Source organism: Charadrius vociferus, unplaced genomic scaffold (genome assembly GCF_000708025.1).
Source record: "Charadrius vociferus isolate BGI_N301 unplaced genomic scaffold, ASM70802v2 scaffold363, whole genome shotgun sequence".
NCBI lineage: Eukaryota > Metazoa > Chordata > Aves > Charadriiformes > Charadriidae > Charadrius > Charadrius vociferus.
In genome coordinates, this window is record NW_009647942.1 from 1 (window position 1) to 22,943 (window position 22,943).

Below are 22,943 nucleotides of genomic sequence, written 5' to 3' on the forward strand. Positions count from 1 at the left end.
TAAACCTAGCTGCACCTAGCCTCCCACTCCCTGTTGTATTTGTTAAGTTTGAGCACATTGCTTTGAAGAAAAAATGATACAGAAATAACCGAAAGGGGTTCAGAAAGAACAGCAAAGGTGATGTATCTTTTTGTCTCCAGTGTTGACTATTGTTGTAACCTCCGTTCTGGAGCCTTTATTAGTCAAGTAATTTATTTGGTGCTGTTCAATGAATAGGCAAGTCAATGAGTGACAATGAATTTATAATACAAAAAGGATACCTTAAAACACTGACCAGCTATGTTTTGGGTTTGCTTTGTTTTTTTGTGGATTTTTTATTTGTTTGTTTTGTTTTTAATTCCACTGTTACTAGAAGTAGTGGAAGCTGTACTGTAGCATATACAAAAATGCATTTTATACTATTTATTTTGTTCTTGTGTATCTCTGTAAAACCTTTACTGTCTGATACAAGTTGGTATTCAGATATATCCATCCAGGTAAAAAAGGTAAAAATCGTAGTCATAATACATGTAGTTAATATGGAACCATTATAACTTTGTTTCTAAATTCAAATTATTGAAAGATAAAAAAAAAAAAAATAGTTCTAACAGAAAGGGCAAAGTGTAGCTGGCACTGCTTACTTAAGGATGGTTCATCAGTTAGAAACTCAGGATGTGGATACTGCTTAGAAGAATTAAGTCTACCCAGTCTTCAGGACTAGAGAAACACCTTGTTCCCACACCTTGAACCAGTCAGATAAGAGCCAGCCCTGAGTGTCAAGGTGGCAAACCTAAAAGACCCTGCAGGAAAAAGGCACAAATCTCAGGTGAGAGCTGATTTGTGATCAAGTAACAGAGAATAATGTGGTTGAGTTTTCAGCTGAAGATCCTTTGATACCAAATCTTCCTTTCAGTCTTAAAATTTCAAATAAATTACAAAAGTGAAACAGGACCTGATTCTGAAAATATGCTTGTGAACAACATCAATTACATCAGTACATGAATACACGTTCTGTAGAATTGAACCAAAGCCAGCAGTACTGCAAATGGCCAAAGTTAGTGTGCTGATCATCCATGCAATGGTTGAAAAGCATTTCTGCATGTCTAAAATGTTTAAGAAAACCCCTTTCATATTACCCTATTTTAATAGTTCCTAAAATGACCTGCCTAAAATCAAGCCAGCCGTGAAATAGAGCTATGCATTCTGACTTGGTTCTTTCTGTTTATGCACAAAATAATAATAGCTTCTGTACTGTCATTATTTGATGTTAAAATTTTCACTTTGTGTCTTTGCTTTTCTTTTTCCTCTTATCAGAAATACTCAAAGCAAAATCCTCACTGACCCATCTTGTCATTTAAACATATTCTAGCCCTGCAGTTTCTCATCTTACCCTACAGTTTGGGTTTTTTTTATTAATTTTTCTTTCTTTGTTTTGTTGTGGGGTTTTTTCATCTCTTACCTCAAAGATTCACTATGAATCTTCACCTGTAAGTATGGAAATTGCAAACAAAGAGCTCTCTCTAGATGATAAATGAAGTACAGTCCTTCACATTTATCTGTTCTTTAATGTTTAAAGTAATTGTTAGAGTGAATGTGGTTACTGTGCTGTATTTGAGGACAGTGCAAAACAGAACAGCTTCCATCTTAAGCAAAGCTATCCTTCTGTGGTTTTCATGACACAGCTAGAAAGCAATCTTTCTATGACATTTTCATATGCTTTTATTGACAAATCTTGTGTCATACTTTGTGATGATAAAAAAATACAAGGATACACCATTTTGTTTGGAAACAATACATTTTTTGAAAAGTCTACCTATTCACTTAAATACTATTAACACTATTAAATGTTATTAAACACTATTAATACAATACTATTAAATACTGTTAAATTTATTTTTATGATGGATTTGTGATTTTACTGCTGATGTATTCTATCTAAGCCACACTTTATTTTAAGGGTTGTCAGATATCAAAATTTGTTATAATCACCTTGATGTCAGTGCAGTCACTTTGATTTTGGAAGAGAAGAATATTATTCACTCCATTTTTTGTCAGAGTTCATAGTAAATATTGGAAGATATAAACTATCATTTTTAAGGACTATGATAAACAAGGGGTTTTTTCCTATTATTTTTAAGGTATGAAGAACAAAGCTTACAGCCCAGTGAAGTTCAGGTCATTATACTAAGGTATTAAAAAGTCTCCTTTATTTAAAGTCTCTGCAAAAAAATCCTTCCATCTATTCAATTCATGGTTAAAATTAAAATTAAAATCCATTGCAGGTCTTCAATATGGAAAAGTGGATTTTTACAGAAAGAGTTTAAGCCGAACACATCTCAAGAACTTTAAACTCTAAAATAAATGCTACTCTGTGACCTTCATATATTAAAGTTACTAGGAGATCTGTCATTACCTTTTGGTTAAAAAATAACAGCAGTTCTCTTTTTAAGTAAATGCTATATAAAAGCAGCAATATTTTTCCAAAATTTCTTTTCCTATCTTAAGCTACATTGTCTACCCTAGATATTGTTGTTTAATCTGCCAGTACTCTAAGATATTATACAAGCGGATAAATTAACTATAATCCCTGCCCCCGAAGAGTTTCATTACACATAACTACAATGAAATGAGAGAAGGCAAAACAAAAGAAAGAATTAACAGGGGATAAGGGGAGAGAAGGAAGGAAATCAACTATGAAATCTTCAGTTTTAATGGTGTTTTGCACAGTTTTCTATTTAGTGAGATTTTTATCTTTCATGGAGGAATAATACAATAAAAAACAGATGGGAGCTGTGGAACAGTTGAGAAAGCTATGAATGTGAGGAGGAAAAAAAAGAGTGTGTAGCCAACAAGGAGGGACAACTGAGAGAGGGGCATGTGAAATGAAAAGCGTGCTTTTAAGAGGTCTGCAAGAAAACCAGTTGCCGTCAGTGGTGAGGGCGAGGTGCATGATATACAAAGCTGATCCATAAGAAATCAAGAGTCCACAGCATTCAGAGGTTTCTGAGCACAAACCCCATCAGGCAGAGGGGAAAAAAAAGTGGAGGAGAATCATCACGTAGCTGTGATGATACAGAGAGAAAAATGAAAAAAAGAATATTACATTAGTATAAAATTATTTTGGGTGTTGGGGGATATTTGTTGCAAGGAAGAACAGCATTGTCAGAAGGGCTAACTTCTATGAACATGAAGAGTTTCAGAAAAACAGGCAGTACAAATTAGTCTGATTTCTTCTTATTGCTGTTTTGCTTTCTGTGCTCTGTTTTTTTTTTCAAACTACCTTTCCCAGTAGAAATGAAGGTCTCCTGCTTTGGAGGAGGGATGCTTCAATATGCTGTGAAAGTATTTGTAGAACCATCTGAGGGGGAGTGTTTCAAGAGGTGTTTACAGCATTAGAGAATTAGCTCACAAAGCATCAATGCATTAATATATCTTCTGTTCACAAGCCTTCTTTGGATTATTCCTGTTATGTCTTAAATCATTTTTCAATTGCCCATTAAGTGAAGCAGTGGAAAATGTAATCTCTCTCCTTTTCCTTTTTCTTCTCTCAAATCACCAAGTACACATTATACTGCTTTTTGTCTTGACTATATACAGTTCAAACACAATATAAGCCTCACAGCATTATGCAAAATCCAGCCATGGAAAAGAACTAAATATTTCTATCTCATAAAATCACAGAATTTCTGAGGTTGAAAGGAACCTCTGGAGATCATCTTGTCCAATCACCTGCTCAAAGCAAGGTCAGCAAAAGCAGGTTGCTGAGGACTATATCTAGCTGAGTTTTTTATACCCCCCAAGGACAGAGATGCCACAACCTCTCTGGAAAGCTTGCTCCAATATTTAATCACTATTAGAGTAAAAAAAGGTTTTTTTCATGCATTGAAGTGGAATTTTTTGTTTCATTTCTTTGGTTCTTGTCTTACTGTTGGATATCACTAAGAAGAGTCCAGCTTCTTCTTTTTTATTCCTCACCCATCAGATATATCAATCCATATATCAACATGGATTTATGAAGGGGAAATCATGCCTAATCAACCTGATAATCACATTCTATGATGAAATGGCTAGCAGGGTAGATGAGGAGAGAGTGATATATGCACGAGCAAGATCCCTCCTGAGCCTTCCAATCTCCAGGCTGAACAGTTCCAGGTGTCTCAGCTTCTCCTCATACTACAGGTGTTCCAGTCTCTTGATAATAATCACCAAAGCTTATTATCTTTGTGGTCCTTCATTGGACCTCACCTCCTTCAGCCTGTTGGCAATGGTCCTCCTCATGCAGCCCAGGAGGCTGTTGGTCTCCTTTGCCACAAGGTTGGGCAGTCAACTTGGTGTCTACCAGGAACCCCAGTTCTTTTTCTGCAAAGCTGCTTTCCAGCTTGTCGGCGCTCAGCAGGTACTGGTGCCTGGGTTATACTTAAACATTTCCTTTTGCTGAAGTTCATGAGGCTCCCCTCGGCTTGTTCAGGTCCCTCGGAATGGCAGCACAACCATCTGATCTAACCAACACTCACAGTTTTGTATCTTCTGCAAACCTGCTTGGGGTGTAGTATATCCCATCATCCATATCATTAATGAAGTGAAAAAGTATTAGTCCCAGTTTTGACCCCGGGGGCACACCATTAGTGACTGCCCTCCAGCTGAACTTTGTGCCACTAATGATAACCCTTTGATCCTAGCAGTTCAGCCAGCTTTCAATTCATTTTGCTGTCCAATTAACTAGTGTGTAATTCATCAGTTTGTCAATGAAATGCTATGACATTGTGGGAAGATTTGCTGAAGTCAAGTTATACAACATCTACCACTCTCTCCTCATCTACCCTGCTAGCCATTTCATCATAGAATGTGATTATCAGGTTGATTAGGCATGATTTCCCCTTCATAAATCCATGTTGACAACTCCCAAGGGCCACCTTATCCTTCACATGCTTGGAAAAGGTTTCCAGGATTATTTGCTTTGCTGTCTTCCTGGGGGCTGAGGTGAGGCTCAGCAGCTCACTAGGGATCACCAGACCCTCCTCCTTGCCCTTCTTGAAGATGACAGATCTTGCATTTAGTTACTTTATATGCACCATATACCTGTATGCATACGATATCAGCCAAATTTCTGAAAGGCTGAAAGGAGGAATTGTCTCAGCTGAAAAATGTCACAGGGTCATAAACAGATTCAGAAGTGAATGCTGCCATGTAGATAGGGGCTGTGTGTTGAATGGAGTGTGAGCTGACCCTTCTGCAACACCCAATCTCAGCCCTGACAAAGGGGGACAGCCACATCCTCCTGCTGGAAGCTTATGTCATCACTTCTGATGGTGTAGGATGAAAAGCAGACTGTCTCTGATGAAACTGGCCTGGGAGACCAAAGATTCTCTCTGAATGATGATTAGTTAGTTTTGTCCAAATCAAAAATGTTCTTTAATCTTAAAAAAGAAAATATAATTTTTTTTAAACTGCTATTTATATTAAAAAAACCAAACACCAACAACAACATCAGAAACAAATCCCCCAAACAAAATGAAAAAAACCTTGTAAGTAGCCATGAGTCTTCCATACAGAAAGAAAATTCAATTAAATCTCTGATACAGTTAGAAAGAGCATCAATTGTGTCTCCCCTCAAAAAATTCTCAAGGCAGTTGCAAAATATGTTACTGGTTTGACAATGGTCATAATTTAAAAATTATTTACAAGTACATTCCTGCATATTTTTAAAAAAATATATTAGTATTTGTAGTTCCCAAAGGATTTATTCACTGTACATCAACAAAGACTGACATATAGAAAGCCCTTTCTGGTAAGTTTTACTCTATAACAAACCACATACTGTGATTTCAAATGTTTTTGCATTAGATAGATAGATTCATCATTGCAGTTATTTAGGGTTTTTTTTCTGTAAATCAGACCCACAAAATATGATGAGATCTAAAGTATACTCTTTATATTTATATGGTAGCAATGGTGTGCAAGAAGCCCATGCTGTGTCAATGAGAGATAATACCCCTACACACTGTGCAGAAAGATGAATTCCCTGAGTTTTGAGCTATTAGGTTTATGTGGGACAGTGAGTATGCTCTTTTGAAATATTAACAAGACAAAATGGCAACAGGACATTTGATTCCCCAAAAGTGGGGGACTAAAATGGAAGCAGTAGGGAATGAGATACAAGAGAAGCAGGGATCATGCCAGCCCTTTGCTTCCCATATGGCAGACAACAGATCTACACCCCAGAGTAATATGTGAGTTGCAAAACACTCTTGTTTGCTCTTCTTTTGTCCAGTGCTAGATCTTCTAGCCATTACTTGAGTTAAAATCATTGATGATTTTAAAAATATGAAAATGTTGTCAAGTAGTAGGTGAACACAATTGTGATATCACTAACAAAATTTAAACGTCAGTGCAATACATTCCAAACATAGCAATTTAAATGTATAACAATTTCTATTGTCAGATCGATTTGATTCTTACTTATAAAACATTGTAAGTGGCTCTGTTTATTTAATTTTCTTTATTTATCTAAACTATATCATCTAACCATAGCAGAATAAAGACATTTACATGTCAAGCCATAAAGACGTGATTGTTCTCCTAGTTCACACTGAAAGAAAAGATATATGCTGAAGAAAAATCTTATTCTTTCATTAGAAGTTCCTAATTAGTATGGCTCCAAAATTATTCCTCAAGATAAATAACCTAAGAATTTAAATATTTTAAAATTGCATGCATCTGCAACATAACAAACTAGAAAATAATAAGAAAAAAAATCTGTTGTCTCATTTCCTTTTCCTTTATGCCCTCTTCCCAAAACGTCTACCTAAAACCAGAAAATGCAGCATCAGTGAATACTCATTTCCTGACAAGAAAAAAATAATTCAATTTTCAGGTAAAGCAGATCTATTTCTTCTTTTTTGAAAAAACAAGAAAGCCATCAGCACAGTGACAGACCTATTAACACTTCTGAATAAAGAAATAGTTACCAATAAGCTGCACATTGGTTTCAGTATATTTAGAAGTGACTCCTCATAAAAGTACACTGCTTTGAAAATCTAAGCATTCTAAAAAAGAAGTACTTCTAAGAAGTTTTTCTTACCCTGTAGATGGTGAGGTACAGACAGAAGTTAATCCATGGTAGAATAAAATAGGGTAATTTTTACTTTTCTTGCAAATTTTAACTTTGCATCCTGTACTATGTTTGTTGTATTTTATTCACTTCATTCAACTGAATGAAACAGCAATTATAGATGGAATGAGATGGAATCATAGACTCAAAGAATAGTTTGGGTTAGAAGGGACCTTTAAAGGTCATCTAGTCCAGCCTCCTTCCAATGAGCAGGGACATCTTCCACTAAATCAGGTTGCTCAGAGCCTACTCCAACCTCACCTTGAATGTTTCCAGGGGTGGGCCATCTACCACCTCTCTGGGAAACCTGGTCCAGTGCCTCACCACCCTCACAGTGCTACCATAACAGGCTGGCCCTGCTAAAAAGATTGTCCCCATCTTTCCTGTAGGCCCACTTTAAGTACTGAAAGGCCACAGTAAGCTCTCCCCGGAGCCTTCTCTTCTCCAGCCTCAACAACCCCAACTCTCTCAGCCTGTCCTCATAGGAAAGGTGCACCAGTCCTCTCATCATCTCCATGGCCCTCCTCTGGCCTCTCTTGAACAGGTCCCCATGTCTTCCCTGTACTGAGGACTCAAGAGCTGGATGCAGTACTCCAGGTAGGGTCTCATGAGAGAGGAGGAGAGAGGCAGAATTATCTCCCTCGACCTGCTGTCCACGCTTCTTTTCATGCAGCCCAGAATACAGTTGGCTTTCTGGGCTGTAAGCGCACATTGTTGGCTCATGTCCAGCTTTCATCCACCAGTACCCCCAAGTCGCTCTCTGCAAGACTGCTTTTAATCCATTCATCCCCCAGTCTGTATTGATACTGCAGATTTCCCTGACCTAGGAGCAGGACTCTGCACTTGACCTTGTTGAACCTCATGAGGTTCGTAGGGGACCACTCCTCAAGCCTGTCAAGGTCCCTCTGCATGGCATCCCTTCCTTCTAGTGAATCAGCTGCATCACTCAGCTTGGTGTTGTCTGCAAACCTGCTGAGGGTGCATTCAATCCTGCTGTCTATGTCACTGATGAAGCTATTGAACAGTACTGGTCACAGTACGGACCCCTGAGGGACACCACTTGTCACTGATCTCCAGCTGGACATTGAGCCCTTGACCACTACCCTCTGGATGCGACCATCCAATCAATTCCTCATCCACTGAGCAGTCCACCCATCAAATCCGTATCTCTCCAATTTAGAGAGGAGGATGTTGTGGGGGATCATGTCAAAGGCCTTACGGAAGTTCAGATAGATGGCATCTGTAGCTCTTTCCTTGTCCATCGAGTTAGTCACTCCATCACAGAAGGCCAGTAGGTTGGTCTGGCAGGACTTGCCCTTGATGAAGTCATGCTGGCTGTCTCAAATCACGTCCCTGTCCTCCATGTGCCTTAGCATAGCTTCTCTTCCATGGTCTTCCCAGGCACAGAGGTGAGGCTGACAGGTCAGTAGCTCCCAGGGTCCTCTTTACGTGACCATGGTACTATTACACTATTGTTCCTGTATGGTATTATTGATATATTGGTCATGGGCCTGGAGACACTGTAGAAGTAAAATGAATGTCCAGTAACCTTCATTCCGGGGAATGAATGCAACTGTTAATAGTGTTAATAGTGCAGGTCTACTCTCTGCTAGGTGTGAAAGGGAAGCTATAGAGCTATGTGGTCACAAACACCTGTGTGGCAATGCAATGTGCGTATTGTGCAAGCTAATGGAATGATGAAGTGTCCTTCATCAATATATGCATCTGTGCTGTATGCCCATGCATATAAATTGTTGCTTTTCATGTTTCTCTTTTTCTAAATATTGATATTTCAAGCACAATGAAGCCAGCCAAATTGCAGGAATGTCCAGAAATATACTACATACAGACTCTCACAAAAAGCTATTGAATTGTTTGAAAAACATCAGATGAAGACGCTTTTTTCCAACATCTTTGGAGGTAGGCTTGCTATATTGTTTCATTGTGTTGTAAAATTATGAACACTTTAAAATAAAAATAAAATATAAAATGAAATGTCCTTAGTTTGGACACACAGCCGTGTGTTTTATCCATCTAAACCCCAGTACTTTAATGTAGAATATCACTAGTTTATTTCCAGAATTACTTAGGAGAACATTTACAACAAAAGTAAACAAATTCCTAACTCAATAATTTTTGTCTTACTACTACTCTGAGATAATAAAATTGCATGTCCTCCGCTGCACTGATTATTGACCCAAATTCATCTGACTACTCTAATGAACAGGGGTGGATTATTAAACCTTGTTTCTTAGACTGATTACTGCCTGCCTGTTTCCCAAAGAACTACACATTAAATGGATAATGGAAAGGCTGCTACCATGGATAAAAGACCATAGGATATGGGAAGACACAGGAAAAGTCGGGTCTAAAGGAAACTTACAGCTTAAGTTCTCTTCTAATCCTGCATATTTTTAAGGGACAATTCATGTCTTCTTCTTGTCCAAGATATGCCAGAAGAATCATGCCCAGGAGCTGTTTATTTCTTTGACTGTCAAGGGAGTTTCAGTCACTCACGTGATTAACCCTCAGGCATCCAAAGCACAGTCAGTTGAATTCTAGCCATGAGAGAGTCTTCTGTGCAACTCATGACACGTAGACTCCTTTCACAAAAGAAACAGATAAATGAGAACATACTTCTGTTCTCAGACAAATTTACACATTTCTTTAGCTCAAATAGAATAGGACAATGTACCTAGAGGTTAATGGAAATACAGTTGTATCATTAGTTATGATTTGAATATTTGCAGGAAAGTGATTGCTTACAGTCATAGGCATTCTGTGACTTTGGTAAAAAATGATCAACATGAATCTTCCACATTCAGGTAGAGGATTCGTATGTAGACATTACAAAAAAATAATCCCAGCCTTTCCCAAATTAATGCAAAAACTTGTAGAAAAAAAGGGTTATTCAAGAAGGAATAGGATATTGCACTAATTGCAATTTACTAATAAAGAACTGATGGTTGTTAACACTTTTGGATAAAGATTTATTATAGTGTCTAAGTTCTACCAAGATTTTGATTATAAAATTTCTTAAAACAACATTATTGACTGATCTGTGTTACTGAAGGATCTTTGTTGGTGTGATGTCTTTGCCTTTACTGTAGATTCCCAGGATTTGGGGGGGTATGTGTCCCAAGAGTTTTTTTCCTCCTGTTGTTTAGCTCCTGAGTCTGCCTGCTGTTATTCCTGCAACATCACACTTTTCTGAGTGTTAGCAGTTTCTGGCTCTTCATCTGATTTCCCCAAGTTTATGATCCTTTTTTGTAAGGAAAAATAAATGTTTACAAATACTTGCTAGGAAGAATAAAGTCCACCTTAACACGGAGATTTGAAATGTTCTGAATAGTGCCGTGCTGTCTTTTACTTAACACTAGCCCTGTTAAGCCACTCACCTATGCTGGACACTGCATGTTGACGTATGATTTTATTTTACACTCCACATGGAAAAGCATGGCCTTTAAACTCCTTTCTTTATCCATTATTCAATGGAAACTGGGCTTCTGGGTTGCTGTTACAAAGCGGTTTTGAGGACAAGAAAGGACAAAGAATGACAACATTGCTACCATCCTTGAAAGAGGATATCACCCTGAAAGAAGAAATCCCTACTGATACAAAGCCTTTCTTCCTCCTCTACAATCAACACCCTAGCAGTTAGTCAGACTCATATCAACCCAGAAATTCAATTCAAACAATACATTTGCATAGACCATGAAAGCTCATTACTTTTTATAAGATGTTTACATATGGAAAGGGAGAATATGAATGTCATATTTTTTTGGAAAACCATTCTACAACATTCAAGACAGAAATCTCTACTCATTCTATCCCCACTCTTGCTGGTCTCACTGTAATGATAATTTAAAATTTGGCTGGAAGAGAAATACTAGACAAAAATATATCTACTTTTCTGTCATGAGGATGTAGGGAGTACTCTCCTTACCCACCTTTACAGTATCTGTGACTGATATGCTTGATAGCTGTATGCTTGCTAAACTGGATTTCTGAACAGCTATGGCTTTTAAAGCTCTGACCCAAGGGGATAAATTTGTTTTTAAACTGCTGTAGTGAACAATAGTTATCAAATTAGACAAAATCCCAAACCAGGAAAACAACAGAAGAAAAACAATTTACGAGTATTTGCTATTAAAATTTATTATGCCTCCCAAGGTAATTTGCAATAAGAAGATGCTCTCTTTTTTCAGGTTGATAAAAAAGCAACCAAAAATCCCACAAAATCTTAAGCTGATGAGAGCAGACCTCTTTGAAAAATGTTATTTTTAAAGATTAGCAAATCAATATATACATCAATAACTGCTTACACCCATAGTATTACAGTTTTCCTGTTTATTTTTAGCTGACAAAGTTAAGCATGAGAAGGCTTTTATTTTAATTCCGGTATAGGAGTGATCCACTAACATGGTTTAGCTCTTGGTAGCAGATCTTTAATTAAAATATCAACACAAATGTGATTGTGATAGTCTAGACTAAGCCTTATTTTTTTAATGTTGTACAACAAATTCTTCATTCGTTATGTGGTTGCTTAGTTAAATCTGAAGTACAGTTAGCCTGAATTTAATAGCTAGAGGTTCATCTGGAATGAATCGTTGACTTTGATGACATTATTGACGTGAATTGATTCACTTTGGATTTATGGATAAGTAATTTAGATCTCAATCTAACCTACAAAATGTATTCTAAAAAGCTTATTTACACACTCAGGAAGGGGAGGGTGGGACAGAGGAATTAATCTCACTTAACTATGGGCACGTAACTGAAGCATATAAAGTATAAGCCCAAACTTTCTACAGGTTCTCTAGAATGGTAGCACAAGAGTAAACTCTGCATCAGCCTTAGGAAGAACCTGTTTTTCTTCACAGATTATACACAAAGCCAGAATGAAAAGTATCATAATGTAAGTATCTTAGTTAGATGCTTAAATTTAAATGATACATTTTATTTACATCATAGAAGCTATTGGCTGAGTGAATACTAAACTGTGATACTGTCACTCAGTCTTACACCTGAGTGTTTCCTGCATGTTCATAATACAAGTACTCATCTTGTACTTGGACCTGTCACTTCTTTCTCTATATGTGCTAACATTGTAGTTCAAGCTCTGAAATGAAGGCTGTTCATTGTAGAAATAATTCACTCGAAGTAATTTGAATTGGGCTTTAAGATTTTTTATTTTTTTTTTTGATAATGTAAAAAGAGCTCTGACATTGGGAATAAACTCTTCAGGATACGCAAAAAAAAAGGTATAACAAATGGAAGAGACTTTTTATATCATTTAGATACTCTTTCCTCAGTTAGATAATGTTCTCAGTGGTTGCAACCATATGTAGTTTTAAATATCCTGTGTATACACTTCAGCAATTAATAATCCAAATATTAGAATGCTATTAGTATTTTGGGAAGATCACTGCTAATGTACCAGAAATCATAATCCTAAACAGATTTTAAAGAGCTGAAGCCAGAAAATACAAGTGGTCTTTCTTTTCAAGTGTTTTTGTCACTGAGGACCAGACATACTTTGTATTTCCTCTGAATGTCATTAAATTACATGCACATAGTCCTTGGAATGACCTAGGGAATGCACTTCATCTACATTCCATAGTCATGTAAAATTTTAATTAGTTTGCTCCTCTTAATATATTTTTTATTACATTCATAAGGATCAAAGAGCATCCTCTGTTGCCTAATACTACACCTGATTCTGTTGTGCTACTAGTTTAATGTAGCCTTGTGAATAGGGTAACTAATGGTGTTATGAAAGGGTATGGGTTCAATTCCTGTAGAGGATTTGCTTTCATTAAAATTTCTTTTATTAACATCTACCTTCTTCTTACTGGGATGTGGCTAAATTAATTTTTAGTTTTAAATTATTTTTCTCATATTTCTAATTGGTGTATTCAGAAGCCTGGGAGTATGAAAACAATAAGGAAGACATTAGAATAACAAAAGAGATCTCTAGACAAACTTTTCTATTTTTGTACAAAAAGATAGTTGTATTATTTTGAAAAAGAGATCTTCAAATTCTGACTTAAACTTCTAAAAGAAGATTGTAATTTGATCTGCAGTTGATCTGTGGTTTGAGCTGAACAAGATTTGGGTCCTATCTTATGATTAAGAATGGCAAATACAGCAGCTGTAAAGGAATACCTTTCTTGTTTCAAGACAGAGCATCCCTTGTACTGGATAAACAGAGATCAGCATCTGTCTGTGAGTTCAAGACTGATTGTAGGAATGGATTACCTTAAGCCATTGTGAATTTGTTCTGGATTATCAAGGTCAGTCATGATTATCTGGTGGGTTTGATTATGATCACTCTTTTCTACATAGGCCTAGCTATTATCTTATTTCAATGCTCCTTCTTCCACACCAAGAGCTCAAGAAACTGCATAACTCCTTATCACAGGATGCCTTGATGCTAAAAAAAATATATAAACTCCAAGAGAAATTTAACACATTATTATAAAACAAAGCCACAAACACTTACTAAATTTACAGGAACTACGCTGGCTCAGAATATCCCAGACATGGTGGACTTGGCAAGGTTAGGTTAATGCTAGGACTCAATGATCTTAAAGATCTTTTCCTATCTAGATGATTTGATGATTCTATGATTCCAATATATTTGAAAGTATTAAAGCAGAGTGTCATTACATACATTTCTACAGTTACGCTTCTTCCTAGGCATCTACTTTTAAACGACATTGGAGATGAGCTGTGGTCTGTACCAGTACAGCAGTTGTATGTGCCTTAAACAGGCATTAGATGCACCATTTTTCACAGACAGGAAGGCTGGCTCAAATTCCAGTAGAAGATAGCCAACTGTCTACAAAATATGAAGTAAATCCAGACTTAATCATATGTGACACACACAGCTTGTTCCACATTTGGCCACAAAGTACTTGTACAAACACGTCCATGACAATACAGAAGTCAGGGCCATCAGAACCTTGAAGACTAATTCAGCAAGAAAGAAAATACTATTCTCCTTTCTTGTTCAGGCTCCTGTTTCTATCTGTCATCTGATAACTTATCCTAGTTATCCTAGTAACTCTTATCCTAGAGATTCAGCTGTATGTGATTCAAGGTTTTTGATATTTTGATATAATTTTGATATGGTCCAGTTGCATAACCTTGACTCAAACTTCCATGAAAATTGTCAAGTTGTGAAAAAGAACTCTGTGAAAAAACATAGGATAGAGCTATGCAGGATGAGAGAGCTAAGATTGCTGATATACGGATAGTTAGCAGTTCAGGGACACAGGAGGAAAAACAATGACATGAAAATATATAAAATCCTGAGAAAAAAAACAGTGAGTCAGAAGACAGCAGCTCAGCAGTGTTATCAACCCATTCAAAGGAGCAATGGATGTCAACCTCTCTGACCTGATTCACAACTCACAAGCCTGCAAAGACCCTTTAACTACTTTATTAAAGGTGGTGAACATATTGATGGTTAACAAAGTAATTTCTTTGTCCTAAATATCTATCGTGTGTTAGTCATAGGTGTCTTATACTTTCAACTTGTGTCTAAAGAAACTTTGTGGAATCTCTTTGCAAGAAGTGAAAGGTGCCCAGAAAAAGTGACCCAGAGAGGAAAGGCTACAGTATCTTTTGAAAGCATTTTACACACTGCAGGGAAACACATCTTGTTTGATCCTTGAGATGTTGACTTTCCTCATGTGCACATTAATTCATAGTAATTGATTGCTTAGTTTAAAAAAGGAAAAAATAAACCAAAAACTTCAATTAATTTTAAACTTCACTTATCTAGAACATTATAGGACTTGTTTCTTGTCCATCTCAGTTGTAATAGAAAATTTTGCCAGATTTGTAGTTCACATAATTAGTCTTCTTTGAATCCTGATAAATGCTGTGAGTTCAAAATCTGACTTGTTCCAATGCATATAAATGTTAATTTTCACCCCATTGCCTATAATAGGTTGCAATTATTTTGCAATTTCAAATACAGTTAGGAAAAGCAATGACCACTGAATTTAAGAATGATTTGAACCTTATCTCTGTGGTGAGTTCATAGGCTGTTTTTCTTTTGATAACAGAAGCTGCTCTTATAAGTAAAATAGTGATCTTTATGCCTTTTCTTATTTAAAGGTACTCTCTTTTTTTCTGTTTTGGATCTAGCCACTGCTTTTGATCATCACCTGCAGTATTACAGAATCCTTCTAGAAACATAGTAAAAAGCTTATTTCAGAGAATCCCATTTCATGTTTAGATCAATATTCATTAAATTATGTTCTTTTTTTCTTTTTAGACATTGTAACTGGGAGATACTCTAAACAGCAGCAGTTTCTCCTGTCACATGTGTATTGGATTTTAAACATATCTCTGCAGTTTGGGTGATACTTAGACCGATATTTTAGCATGAGATATTGACAAGTGTATATATATATTTTAACTTTTTCACTACATGCATAGATCTACACCAGCAGAGTTATAAGAATGTCTTCACTAATAGATGTTAACTAATTCTGAGGGTTGGAAAGTGATTGTTACTGTATTATCTATTACCTTTTTTTTTTTTTTTAATAGAATCTTAGAATCATAGAATGGTTAGAGTTGGAAGAGACCTTAAAGATCATCCAGTTCCGATCCCCCTGCCATGGGCAGGAACATCTCCCACTAGATCACATTGCTCAAATCCAACCTGGCCTTGAACCCCTCCAGGGGTGGGGCATCCACAACTTCACCGGGAAAGCTGTTCCAGTGTCTCGCCACCCTCACAATAAAGAATTTATTCCTAATATCTAATCTAAATCTACACTCTTCCAGTTTAAAAGTGTTACCCCTCATCGCATCACTACACTCCCTTGTAAAGTCCCTCCCAATCTTTCCTGTAGGCCCCCTTTAAGTACTGGAAGGCTGCTATAGGCACATAAAGGAATTATATGAGCAAGTTTTGGCTGCTCAACTGTGTCGTGTTCCATCCTTTGTGTTGGTTCAAACAGATTTCTGGAAGGTTAGATGAACTTTTGTATGGATGGATGGATGAACTATGTGCCATGCCAGTTAGACATATTAATACTATTATTGATCCTGATTATCACTGGTGGTTTTATAATGGATACCCAGAAAATCTCTTTGGCCTTTGACATAGCCAAGCAAATCAAACCCTAATTCTCAGTTGTCAATCAAAGGAACATTACTTCGGGATGGTGTGCTACACCGTTTCCTTTTGCCAGCAGTAGATCACACAGTTTTAAGTACCTGGTGGTTCCAGGATTCCCTACCAATCACAAGAACACTTGAGGCTCACTAGTGAGTTTGGTATGAAGGCAGTATTGATTTATATTAGATCCGCAAACAGTGCTTAGGTTTCCAGGTTCAGATGCACAAGGAAAATTCTCCTTTTCTCAGCTTAATTTTCTTTCTACAGGCAGCATTTCATTTGCCATATAGAATATGTAGAGTTTCAATTAGCTACAACTGTAGCTTTAGGTTTTATTTCTCCAACAGTCCAAATCATTAAAGAATTAGCAACTCTGCCTGGAGAGTTCAAAAGTGTGATTGCATGTTCTTCTGCAATCCATATCAGTTAAACAGAAAACATATTTTCCTTTTCTTGTTGAGGAATGTCAAACAGTGGATTTGAAGCCAGTAGACCTCAGTCAAGACTTTATAAACTGCATCCTAGTACACACATCTGGAATGCAAGATACTGCTCTTCACTAGCAAGTCCATTGTAGAAATGCACTGACTTAAGAGAGGAAAACTAAGCTACTCAAAGAAGTCACTTCTGTTGATTATCATTTAATACCTTCCCTAGGACTTTTCATGTGATTAACTTAGATATTTAATATGAAAGTATACTCATCACATTTGAAATCCACTGAAGTTTGATTCCTTGTTTTTAGATTTCTTATCCCTTCTTTTATTTCATTTCAGTTTTGTCAGAACTTTGGTTGCTTAGCCATGTTATAAGTGTAATTAAATGTCCGAAAATCTTTTAGCACAAGCTACTTAGATATCTGGGTGGGTTACAAGCTTTTCTAAACTTTCCTTTTTTTTGGCAGTTTTATATTCTTTGTAATCCTCTAGAACTTTCTCTGAAGAGTGTTCTGCATGAACTGTGTTAGACTGGAATTTCAGTCATTAATTTGGTCACATCTGGCTGGATCAGCTGTTTTGTTTTGGTTTTGGGTGGTTTTGGGTTCTTTTGTTTGCTTGTTGTTGGGGTTTTTATTATTTTTTACAATTAGTTTGTGGGCAAGTACCACTAGAACAATCACTTTGCATGTGTTTGGTTATTGCAATCCTGACAGCATAGATTCTGAGACTATACTTCATTCCTCATAATTTTATTTAGAGACTTTCAGTCTTCCTCAGTGTTTAAAAAAATGAAAACAAGCAACCAAACAACCAAAAAACCCTGATGTGTTATTTTTTGAACTGTTGCAGCTTTTGCCACACACACTCTGCAGTGCTGTAGACCTTGATGTTTTGCACCAATCAGAACCACAGAGATTTTTTTTTTGGTTGAAATTTGAGTTGCTAATTCCCTTTTACCTAAAAGGAGATTGGTTGTGATGTGTCTCCTCCCCACGTACTCAATATTTCTAAACAATTTCAGGTTTTATGATAATGTGATTATTACTAGTATCAAACCATTATTACCAGTAACAGAAAAATGCACCACATATTCACTAATTCTCTTACACAGTTTACTCACACATTCATTCATAGTTACGCAGCTGGAACTACAAATGGGACGCCAACTCCAACTCAGTACTGAGAAGTGGAGGATTGTACTGACGCACCAGTGGCTTCTAGGCTGGTGTTCACAATGACCTTCAGAGGACCCTTTGTTTCTTCAGGGTCATATATAAACTTATCATCTTTTTCCATATATCAGACACCTCTGGACGCGATCAGTGTTACAAAACCCATTGCTGATGTTCATTTATGCTAGTGGTGTTGTGCAGATATGACAGACTCTATCTGTCCTGAGTTCATAAATTCTTGAAGAGTCAACAAGTCTACTTATGCTCAGAGCTCATCAGTCCTTGAGAAACTTTCACGTACCAGCTTTTCAACAGGTACATTTCCTCTCGTTGGCCTGTTGCTTTCTGGTAAGTAGTTCTCTCTCCACACCTGCAGACACTTATAGAATCCATTCTATACACACAAAATTACACAGGACCTTTGATGATGTTTGCAGAGTAGAGTTCTGAGAAAAAATAACAGAGAGAGGTGAGGTCTTTTCTTCCTACTCCCTGATTTTATGAAATTTCTGGCCTCTGCAATGAAGCTGTCATCCAATTAATACCAATATTTTTTGCAGTTATATCTTAGCAGAAAACAGTTTATTCATTCATGCAAAAGCACTCAAGACTTAAGAAAATATCTTAGTCCTCCCTGTGAGGAAATAGAAACTTTTCAAGGTGCTATTTTTCTTTTCTATTATCACCTACTGAGGTCCAGAATAGTTCCGTAGCCAGGGGTCTCACCTGGGGTGTGTATGAACCCAGTTGTGATTCTGTTGTACCTGATCCAGATCAGATTTCAATGTTAAACTCTAGGATTCAAGACACGTATCATCTGTCAGATTATTAACATCTATCCTGTTGAACCAGTTGAATTTTCTCTAAATAAGTATTTGACGGGTTAGAACAAGTAATCAAGTAATTCAAACAACCAACTCGGAAGGTCATGTTAAAACCCTCACCAAGCCATAATGAGTGGACTGCTGACAACATAAGCATCAGTATAAAAGCATCGTTCTGTCATACATCATAGTTTTTCATACTATGCCTAGTTAATGAGCACAGGGATTGTTATTAGCATTGCTGTAATTATTAATATAAACATTAATATTAATGATATAGACATTATTCATAGTATTCTGAATTCTGTGAATGAGTCCTGAGATGAAATAGGTTGCAAAGCTAATTGTGTCTATTTTGGAGCTATAGAAATAAAAAGAAGGATCAAGAAGATCTTGAAGGCAGGAAAACAATATTGTAGAGTTGCTAATAATGGACTTCTGATGAGGGCCTGAGTTTCATGGGTGAGTTAAACACAAAGTAAAAGGATGGTGAGCTGAAAAATGAAGACGTATAGGTCAACCTCACATAAGTATTTAGCAAAGATTCTGAGGTCACACAGAACAGCGCAATGATCCAGCACTGAGATTTACATTTGATGATTATGGTATGTGAGATTAAGGATTACCTGAAAAGCAATTCTGCCTATTGATGTAGCTATAACCACAGAATAAAATCTAACTGCGCTAATAACATCTGAGGTGTTTTCACTACATAAATATTTTATGTATTTAAATATAACTTTTTATTTTAAGTCAAACATTACAACAGCAGAAGATGAGAAAACTCAGTTTTAAGGATATAACACTACAGTTTTCTATGGTTTTCAGTGGAAACAGCCTACTATATTAGAAAAGTCAATAAAAGTTGAACTACTTTTTCCTTATTACCATATGATTGCTTCCACAATGTTATAATGTCTGGCCACAATGCTGAATGACTTTCCCCAGAAAGAATGCTTAATGATAAATTCATAATCTGAAAGAAATAAAACAATCACTCAGAGTGAAATTGTAGAAAATATAATTTGAAATAAAATATTGTATCTTATAACAAATCATATTTTGAATTAAAATTGCATGCTGGGCATTTCAGTACAGTGTATTCCTCAGATTTTTCATTTTCAGTGATTAGAATTACTCTCAGCTGTCATTCACAGCAAATAGTGAAATGCTATACAGATACTTGAGCATTTAGGAATTGCTGAAGAGTTAGTTCAGTGATCTCATGGGAGGAGTAACCTACCAAAAGGAAAAGATGAAAATGAACACTGAAAATGTCAAGCTGCTAAATAGCAAACCCCATCTTGTTGCAGCTGCAGAACAGCATTTTGGACACAGTCCACTCATCTCCCCCTGAAAATTACTGAGAGAATGCAGCTGCTGTCCAACATGTTTTCTACTGGGACCATTTGTAGATCGGGCCACACAGTAAAAAAAATTAAGTAAATAAATGCTAAAGGAACTAAGCCAGGTTTACCTCTGATGTAACACCACACGTTTCAATTTGGATATGTTAAAACCTTTTTCATTATGTTTTGTTTTATATATACTTTTAGTTTGTATTTTTTCCCTATTGTTGATATTACTCAATAGGATAAAAAGGAGCTACAAATAATTCTAGCAAGACATGTAACTGATGTTGAGTCACAGAAAACTTCCAAAACAGACTATAGGAAGCTTTTGATCTGAAGCCTTCTAGTTACGCTCTACCTCACAGAAAAAGAAAGAAATCACTTGACCTTTTTCTTCAAGGTAATACCTGACAAATATAAACCAAAAGTGGACAAAACATCTGCTGCTGTCAGCCCAATCAGCAGATCTAGATGAATGTAATATAAAACATTCACTTTCAGCTATGTGTATCAGAGCTGTTATATTTTATCACAGCAATTATTGCCATATAGACTCACAGAACCATAGAATCTTAAAATCCTAGAATCCTAGAATAGTTTGGGTTAGAAGGGACCTTTAAAGGTCATCTAGTCAAACCTCCCTGCAATAAGCAGGGACATCTTCCACTAGATCAGGTTGCTCAGAGCCCACTCCAACCTCACCTTGAATGTTTCCAGGGATGGGGCATCTACCTCCTCTCTGGGAAACCTGGTCCAGTGCCTCACCACCCTCACAGTAAAGAATTTCTTCCTTATATCTAGTCTAAATCTGCTCTCTTTCAGTTTAAAGCCATTGAGCCTTGTGCTATCATAACAGGCCGGCCCTGCTAAAAAGATTGTCCCCGTCTTTCCTGTAGGCCCACTTTAAGTACTGAAAGGCCACAGTAAGCTCTCCCCGGAGCCTTCTCTTCTCCAGCCTCAACAACCCCAACTCTCTCAGCCTGTCCTCATAGGAAAGGTGCTCCAGCCCTCTCATCACCTTCATGGCCCTCCTCTGGCCTCACTTGAACAGGTCCATGTCTTCCCTGTACTGAGGACTCAAGAGCTGGATGCAGTACTCCAGGTAGGGTCTCATGAGAGTGGAGGAGAGAGGCAGAATCATCTCCCTCGACCTGCTGTCCACGCTTCTTTTCATGCAGCCCAGAATACAGCTGGCTTTCTGGGCTGCAAGTGCACATTGTTGGCTCATGTCCAGCTTTCATCCACCAGTACCCCCAAGTCGCTCTCTGCAAGACTGCTTTTAATCCATTCATCCCCCAGTCTGTATTGATACTGCAGATTTCCCTGACCTAGGGGCAGGACTCTGCACTTGACCTTGTTGAACCTCATGAGGTTCGTAGGGGACCACTCCTCAAGCCTGTCAAGGTCCCTCTGCATGGCATCCCTTCCTTCTAGTGAATCAGCTGCATCACTCAGCTTGGTGTTGTCTGCAAACCTGCTGAGGGTGCATTCAATCCTGCTGTCTATCACTGATGAAGCTATTGAACAGTACTGGTCACAGTACGGACCCCTGAGGGACACCACTTGTCACTGATCTCCAGCTGGACATTGAGCCCTTGACCACTACCCTCTGGATGCGACCATCCAATCAATTCCTCATCCACTGAGCAGTCCACCCATCAAATCCGTATCTCTCCAATTTAGAGAGGAGGATGTTGTGGGGGATCATGTCAAAGGCCTTACGGAAGTTCAGATAGATGGCATCTGTAGCTCTTCCCTTGTCCATCGAGTTAGTCACTCCATCACAGAAGGCCAGTAGGTTGGTCTGGCAGGACTTGCCCTTGATGAAGTCATGCTGGCTGTCTCAAATCACGTCCTTGTCCTCCATGTGCCTTAGCATAGCTTCTCTTCCATGGTCTTCCCAGGCACAGAGGTGAGGCTGACAGGTCAGTAGCTCCCAGGGTCCTCCTTTCAATCTTTTTTAAACATGGGTGCAATGATTCTCTTTTGCCAGTCACCAGCCATGACTGCCATGACTTTTCAAATATCATGGAGAGTGGCTTGGCAACTACATCAGCCAATTCCCTCAGGACTCTGGGACACATCTCATCAGGTCCCATAGATTTAAGTAAGTTTGGGTTGTTAAGGTGGTCATGCACCTGATCTTCTTTTGCAGTGGGAGGGACTTTGTTTTCTTGCTGTCCATCTACTCAAGAGCTGTGGGAAGAAAGGTTGCCAGTGAAGAATGAGGCAAAAAAAGTTGTTGAGTACCTCAGCCTTTTCTTCATCTCTTTTTACCAGTTTGCCAGTTTTGCTCATCAGATGGGGAAATGCTTTCTTTGACCTTCTTTTTTTCTGGCTGACATCCCTGTAGAAGCCCTTATTTTGCAACCCCTGCCAAGTTCAGTCCAGCTGTGCCTTGGACTTCCTGATCCCATCCCTACACAACCATGCAGCATTCCTATACTCTTCCCAGGATACCTGTCCCTGCTTCCACTGCCCGTGCACCTTTTTCTTGCCCTTTAAATTAACCAGCAGTTCTCCACTCAGCCATATCAGTCTCTTGCCCTCTTCTCCTGATTTCTTACACCTGGGAATCTAAAGCTCTTGCACAAGTGGGAAGGAGATAGCCCTCCAAGGCTTGCTCTCCATAAAGCTTGTATTTCAGAATAGGTGTGCTTTGCGTCTCAGGAATCCTTTCTCTTTAATTGAAAAGCGTGCTTGTTTCCCTTCTTCAAACTCCTTTCAGGAAATATTATACAGGGTTATTAAATCACACAAATTATCAGTGTTAAAGGCAGAGGTGAAGAAAGCATAAAATGTCTCTACTTTGTCTACATCCCTGTTTGTGAGGTGACCGACCTCATCAAGTAGCAGACTAATGTTATCTCTGATCGTCCTTTTGCTCTTAATATATTTAAAAAAAAAAAAAAAAAAAAAA